The sequence below is a fragment of the Littorina saxatilis genome, linkage group LG17, assembly GCF_037325665.1.
Source record: "Littorina saxatilis isolate snail1 linkage group LG17, US_GU_Lsax_2.0, whole genome shotgun sequence".
NCBI lineage: Eukaryota > Metazoa > Mollusca > Gastropoda > Littorinimorpha > Littorinidae > Littorina > Littorina saxatilis.
In genome coordinates this window covers 46,995,281-47,003,595 of record NC_090261.1, presented here as the reverse complement: position 1 = coordinate 47,003,595, position 8,315 = coordinate 46,995,281, and positions in this window count along the sequence as shown.

Below are 8,315 nucleotides of genomic sequence, written 5' to 3'. Positions count from 1 at the left end.
TTCCATCTCCAACTGTAGCCCATAATCGGGCACAACGAATCCTTCTTTGTCATGTATTATCGGTGTGAACATTTCTCAAGTCGATTACAGTATGGCGTTCGTGGGATACCTCCAGCTTCGCTGGGATAAAGACTCACCGCATCTCGCCCATACAACAGGCGCTTGTGACAGCAGGCATTCTTTTTTCTTCTACTTTTTGCTCCTTTTTTGGGCTAAATTGATTTTGTAACCTGCAAAATACATTAGCCAAGCAATTTCCACTCAGCACAAAAAGCGGTCCGGATGATGTTGATATTTGGTTTGTATTCTAGTAGAGGAGATTTTTTATCCCATGGAACTGAACTGAAGTGATTCAACCTATTTGTGTGTGTGTGTGTGTGTGTGTGTGTGTGTGTGTGTGTGTGTGTGTGTCTGCCTGTGTGTCTGTCTGTCTGTATGTCTGTATATGCCGTAGGTGTATGCGAGAAGAGCTCGAAGCAAACGGTTAAATGGTGCATGGTAGTTCGGCGAAGCACGCATCTCAAAACTTCGAATTGTACTGACTTTGTCTTGGTGATAGAAGAAGACTTTCATGTTTTAACAATGTTTGTCTCACAAGCTGAACACCTATCTGTCTATTCTCTAGATATAAACAGTGAGGTCCAGCGCGCCATGACGAGTCTTCCGATTCACATCTATAAACGTCCACTCGAAATAACATTTTGAAAAATGCTTGCTCTCTATGGAGATCACCGAGGGTGTTCCCTGGCAGTAAGGGTTCAAACGGAAGAGTGTATGTACTGTATATAAAAGCCTGGCGATGTCTGTGATCAGATGTTTTTTTCCAGCCGTACCCAAGGAGAGCTCGGACTTAGTGGTCTGGGTGGCATCCATCGTGGGATGCGTCTTCGTTGTGGTCATCGTCCTTGCCGTTGTCTACTTCTGCCTCATCAAAAAGAAAGATATAAGGTGGGTCAATGATAAACGTGTTGTGTGCAATCGTACAGCATAATCCCGCTTATAATTCTGTGATAGGGTGGAGTGGAAGGGGGGGGGGGGAAATAGGCCAGGAAGCATAAATGAGACGCCAAGACAGAGGTTGCGATAACGTGACTTTTAATTAACGTACACCAAAAAGCACATCAGAAAGCAGTGTAGTTCCTTCCTCACTATACAGCCGCACACAACTCGTCGGAACTGAATTACGATCCCGGTCGAAAGTCACTTCGCTGATATAAAACCAGCTCTAAAACGTTTCTCACACACACAAAGTCTCTCTAAACAATCCTCGAATCACTCCTTTGGCAAAATAAACGTTATAATGGCTCGGCTAGACTCCTTACATTAACACAGTAATCGTTCAATCAAACGTTAAACAGCACAAATCCAAGCCGATACGCACACTGACACACGACCTCTCACTATGAAATCACACCGGGTACTATTCTAGCCCACGCTATCATTCTGAGTCACGCGCGCACCCGTTCAAACAATCAACCAATAAGAAACCAGCCTTCCTACACACCTACAACACACAATAATCCTAGCGGGAGACACAACTTGGGTCAGGGGAAGATAATAGACAGGGGAGGCAACTGGGTCGGGCAGGAGATAATTACACAAAAAGACTGGGTACGCCACTTGGCTACAATTCCACAGTCGAACTTGTCTATAACGATCACCCAAGGGACCAACGAGAAGTGGTCGTTTAAGACAGGCGGTCGTTAAGGGGAGACAGGGTAGGCAAACACTTTTTTTCTTTTCTGTTTGAAACAGTTTGCTGCTTGTTTGATTTTTGCAAGCATAATAACTTAATTAAGGGAAACCCTTTTAAATTTTGAGTGAAAAGCAAATTTTTTGGGTTTTATTCACCAAAAACTGAGAAAAACATCATAAAATGTGCTTATTTTTTTTAAATGTTGCAGTTTGTGAACCAGTGCATGTTTTGATCCAATGTTTCTTCTTTGCAGCGACATGTGTGTGTTTAATAATTCTGTGCATGGAAAATGAATTCAAAGCAAAATATGTTTTTGATTTAGCATTTTCAGTTATTTGTTCAGTCCGGATAAGAAATTATGAATCAGTACTCATAAAAACCCAACCAATGCACTGAACTCTTATTCCATACACAGAACTGATGCTGTACAACTCATAAACAACATATACAACAAGAGGCGAAGCCATCAAGGCTCACCTAAGAAATCGACAAACAGTAACACAAACTCAATCACTCCGTCACACATACACACACACAGTACACACACACACACACACACACACACACACACACACACACACACACACACACACACACACACACACACACACACACACAGAAAGAGCATAGGTGAAACTGTGCAAGAAAGCGAGACACTAGATCTAGATCTGTCTGTCTGCATGTAGCCTACTTACATGGACACGACTGCCAAATAGTCTCGGCCCGCTCAAAATAACAATCACCGAGACTTTCAGTAATTCCATCGCGTGACGTCTAACCCTCGTACGTCATAATGTTACGTCAATGTAATATGACGTCTTCAAATGTTAAAGTTTCTACCACAGACATACACACATACATACGCACGCACGCACAGACAGACAAAAGTTAGCATCGCATAGGCTACACTTACGTGAGCCAAAAACTGAACAAATCCATCAAATCTGTCAAAAGTTGCAACATTTTAATTGTAACGTTTTGTCTGAAAATTACATTCAGAGAAAACAGCATTTTAAAGATTCGAACAAGTACATAAAAAAACAAGTAGCACAGTGCACCCTGAATTCATATGTTTTTATCAGAATGACCACTTTACTATTGTCATGATGTCATGCTGTCCATGCACTCATAAATACTGAAACGGGTCCGTTCAAGTTTAGAACTTTAATTTCAACTCATCAGGATTCTAACATGTCTTCTAGCCGCCATGTGCTAGCTCCCCGGAAGTGCTGGGCGGAAACACGTGACACGTGAATAGATCAAACGTATTGTAGTCTCGGCGAGCCATGTATGATACCATGACATCCCCCTTTCTTTAAATGGACACTTTTCTTTTTAAGTTGAATATTTTTACTTTAATTAAGTTTAACATTTCTAACGACAGAAATTAAAAGTATTTCTTGTTATGTAAGCAAGTTCCTTTTGCACACTTAACTACACAATGACTCAAACAGGGCACTGAGTCTCTCATCAGTGTCTCTGACTTAAAACTTAAACAAAAGCACCAGAACTTCACACCAAAGTGAATGTGACTAGAAGTGACTACACTGACTCTTTCGCGTAGTATGGAAACAAATGTTTTCACTGAAACCGTAGTGGAAGTTTGACTTCCCTGCCACTCCTGGTACGAACAGGAGAAGTTTCAACATCTGGAGGATCTGGCAGTTCAAGTTCAACAGTCTCTGCGCCGCCAGAATCACCTGCCGCAGGAGATTTTGGAACAGTTTCATCTCGAATCTGCACCTCTTCGCCAGTTGGAGCCCGACGAAGGTGTCGTCTGTTTCGTCTCAGTCTACCTGTCGGTGTTTGAACCACGTACGATCTAGTGGCACACTGCTCAACTACACGTCCGGACTGTCGCCATCCGTCTTCGCCGTCGATCTTTATTTTGACAGTCTCACCCGGCTCGAGGGTGGGAAGAGACTGGACACCGTGTCTACGGTCATAGTTCTCTTTTTGTTGCTGCTTTGCTTGTCTGTCCCGTTCTTTGAAATCCTTCGCCACAGGTGTTTGGGGTATGAGGGATTTGGGGAGACTTGGGAGACGAGTTCTAAGCTGTCGCCCAAACGCCAACTCGGCTGGGCTTGCACCAAGTGATGGGATTGGGGTAGCCCTGTAGGATAGCAAGGCTAAGGCAACATCGCTTTGTTTCAAGATTGTTTTGGACGTCTGCACAGATCGTTCCGCCTCACCATTGCTCTGGGGATACCGTGGACTGCTTGTCACGTGCGTGAAGCCCCACGAGTGTCTGAAGTCTTGAAACTTTTCCGACGTGAATTGGGTACCATTGTCCGACACCACAATTTCTGGAACCCCGTGTCTGGAGAACAAGTCTTTCAGCTTGCCGATCACTTCTTCTGCTGTTTCCCTGGACAACTGCTCAATCTCAATGAAGCGAGAGTAGTAGTCTACGTATGACAGGTAGTTCTCTCCCCTGAATGCTAGTAGATCTACCCCTACTTTCTGAAATGGGTACTCAGGTAACTTTGAAGTAATCAAAGGTTCCTTTCGCTGTGTTGGTTTGCTTTCTAAGCAATGTCTACACCTCCCCACCATTTCCTTGATTTCCTGACCCATGCCTGACCACCAAACACACTGGTTTGCCCTTTCTCTGCATTTTTGAATGCCCTGATGCCCGTCATGAATTTTGCCCAGAATATCTTTTCTGTGGGAGAATGGGATTACTATCCTTGACCCTCTGACTAGTAATCCATCATGATCGCTCAGTTCATCTTTGACACTGTAAAACTCACGAGCCGCAAGTTTCACGTCTTCTTTGTATTGCGGCCAGCCCGATCGCGTGTACTCTAACGCTGTTTGAAGCGTAACGTCTTCTTGTGTTGCTTTTCTGAGAGCTTCTAGCTTTTCATCTGAGACCGACCACGATGCGCGAACCGCGTCTACATGTACTTGAACATCTGTTTCAAGTGTGTTCTGTTCTGGACTCTCTGTCTCTGCCAGTGGAGATCTGGACAGAGCATCGGCGACAACCAGATTTTTCCCTGGTTCATATTCCGCGACAACGTTGTGACGCATCAGTCGCATCAACATACGCTGACACCGCAAAGGAGTGTCTGTGAGATCCTTTTTGTTAATCAGCGGAACCAAAGGTCTGTGATCTGTAATCAGCTTGAATTCCGGTAACCCTGTAAGATACCTTTGAAATTTTTCACACGCGTAGACCCCAGCAAGACATTCTTTTTCGATCTGCGCGTATTTGCATTCTGCTGATGTGAGTGTTCGCGAACAAAACGCGACAGGTTTGAGTTCGCCTTCATACACTTGGTATAGGACTCCGCCTAAGCCATAGCTGCTTGCATCTGAACACACGACTGTTTCGCGACCTAACTCGTAGAACGCCAGCGTTGGTGCGTTTGTGATACTCTTTTTCACCTGCTCGAACGCCTGTCGCTGTTCACTATCCCAGATCCACTGTGTATCTTTGTGAAGAAGCGCGTTCAGTGGCTTAAGTATGTCCGCGAGGTTTGGAATGAACCGACCGAGGTAGTTAACCATCCCGAGAAACCGACGCAACTCGCTCACGTCTTGAGGCTCTGTCATCTCTATGATAGCCTTGACCTTTGACAGATCAGGTTGAATGCCGTCTTGGCTGATCGTGTGACCCAGAAAGTCAAGCTTCGTTTTCCGAAACTCACACTTTTCTTTGTTCAGCTTGAGCCCCGCCTGTCTTACGCGCTCTAGAACCTGCCTGAGACGTTCATCATGCTCTGCCTCAGAGTCGCCACTGACAACGACATCATCCATGAAGCAAACGACTCCGTCTATGCCTTGAAGCATGTCTTCCATGGTTCTTTGGAAGATTTCGGGTGCAAGTGAAATCCCGAACGGCAACCGTTTGAAGTAAAACCTTCCAAATGGCGTCATGAACGTTGTCAGTTTTGCTGACTCTTCCTGTAGAGGAATTTGCCAGAAACCGGAAGTCGCATCGAGTTTTGTAAAAACTTTCGCCCCTGCGAGTTTGTGTGTCATGTCTTCCAACGTTGGAAGTGTGTAGCGCTCCCGCTTGACCGACCGATTCAAACGCTTCAAATCAACACAGATGCGAACGTTTCCATTCTTTTTCAATACTGGCACGATCGGTGCACACCAGTCTGTCGGTTCGGTGACCTTTTCTATGATGCCATCCGAAAGCATGCGTTGAAGTTCTCTCTCAACTTTTGGTAACAACGGAATCGGAACGCGTCTCGGAACTGAAATGCTGTACGGTTCTGCGTCTTCATTCAGAACGATCTTGATTGGATCACATTTGACTGGGACGCCTATGTCCCCAAATGCTAAGTTGTTCATTTCATCTAGCCTCTTAACTAGACCTAGCTTCAAAGCTGTGCTCCTGCTGAGGAGACTATCTGTTTCCCCTCTCAAAACGTAAACTCTGAAGGTTGTACGCTTTCCCTTAAAGCTTGTTTGCGCTACAAACTGACCCATGTTCTCAACAGGACCTCCCGGGGACTCTAGTTTGGCATGACTAGTGTGAAGTTTGGGTCTTGGACTCATCTTTTTGAACTCAGATTCCGAAATGACAGATACATCAGCCCCTGTGTCTATTTTGAAATTGACCACCCTATTTCCTATGCTAAGGGAAACTCTCCATGGTGGTTCGTTTTCTGTGGTTTCTAGACTACCCAAAAAGAACTTCTCGCCCTGTTCAGAGTTAGTGAGATTGTCCAGTGTTTGCTTGGACCGGCACACAGACTGAAAATGGTTAGATTTACCACAGGCTCGACAAGTTTTCCCCATTGCTGGACAGACTGTACCTCTTTCGTGTGGACTGTTACCACACTTGTAGCACGAACGTTGGCCTGACTGTCTGCCGCCGCGCTGACTTGTGCTGCCGCCGCGCTGACTTGAGCTGCCGCCGCGATGACTTGAGCTGCTGCCGCGATGGCCGGAGAAACCTTGAGCGCCGCCTCGGTGACCATGGTTACGGCCTCTTCCTCTCTGGAAACTGCTGCCGCCAACACTGGATTTGTTGACTTCGTCCACGTTGCTGCTGACGCCACGCTGCTCTGCCATCTGTGCCTTTACTTGCTCGTGCTGGCGAGCCATCGTCACTGCCTTGTCCAAATCTAGGTCTGGTTCGAGCTGAAGCTTTTGAGACAAGTTCTGATCTGTAACACCTAAGACAACTCTGTCTCGTATGGTGTTATCCCTGTCAGGGAACTCGGTGAATTCTGCTAGCTTGAACAGGTCACGAACATATTCTTCGATAGTTTCACCTTGTTGTTGGCTTCTCTGGTGGAACAACGCTCTCTCGTGAATGAGATTTCGTTTGGGGGTGAAGTGGGTGTCAAACCGTTGCGCCACAATGTCAAAACTTTTCTGTTGTTCTGCTGTCAGAGCAAATTGTTTAAAAATGCTCTCCGCTTGTGCCCCCATTGCGTAAATAAAACTGCTAACCTGTACATCTCCGTCCTCCTTGTTGAGTTTTGACGCGAGACGAAATCTAGCAAATCTCTCTCTCCACGCTTGCCACCCGGCTGGCTGTCGAAAGTCAAAATTTTCTGGTGGTTTGAATCCTGGCATCTTGGTCTTTCTGTGATATGTCGCACGCTAATCACTCAAAGATTAATCCCGTCGCTGCCACCATGTCATGATGTCATGCTGTCCATGCACTCATAAATACTGAAACGGGTCCGTTCAAGTTTAGAACTTTAATTTCAACTCATCAGGATTCTAACATGTCTTCTAGCCGCCATGTGCTAGCTCCCCGGAAGTGCTGGGCGGAAACACGTGACACGTGAATAGATCAAACGTATTGTAGTCTCGGCGAGCCATGTATGATACCATGACAACTATGTAGGGAAAAGGATTTGACAATCAAATTATCAGGATTTTTTTTATATACATCATATGAAAACAACCATCTTTGTTTGTACCGATATGAAAACATGAATCAGAACCAAACTGTCAGACTCATAAAAACCCAACCAATGCACTGAACTCTTATTCCATACACAAAACTGACGCTTTACAAATCATAAACAACATAAACAAAAGTGAAACAAATTCATCAAGCCATTCAAAAGTTGCAACATTTTAATTACAGATGTTTGTCTGAAAATTACATTCAGAGAAAACAGCATTGGAAAGATTCCAACCAGTACCTCAATAAACTAGTAGCACAGTGCAGCCTGAATTGATATGTTTTTATAAGAATAATAACTTTACTATGATTGGGAAATGATTTGACGATCAAATTATCCGGACTTTTTTTTAAACATCATTTGAAAACTCATCTATGTTAGTGCAGATATGAATCAAAACGAAACTGTCAGACTCATAAAAACACAAGGAATCCACTGTACTCTTATTCCATGCACAGAAATGGTGCTTCACAAATCATAAACAACATATACAAAATTGGAACAAATCTATCTAGCCATTCAACATTTTAATTACCACATTTTGTTCAAATTACATGTAGAGAAAACAGCATGTAAAAGAGTCCCACTAGTACCTCGGTAAACTAGTACCACAGTAGAGCTTGAATTGATGGGGTGGTTTTTTTTAATCAGAATAACACTTTAACTATGAAGGGGAAATGATTTGATAATCAAATTATCTGATTTTTTTCATTAAAAAAATATCATATATGAAA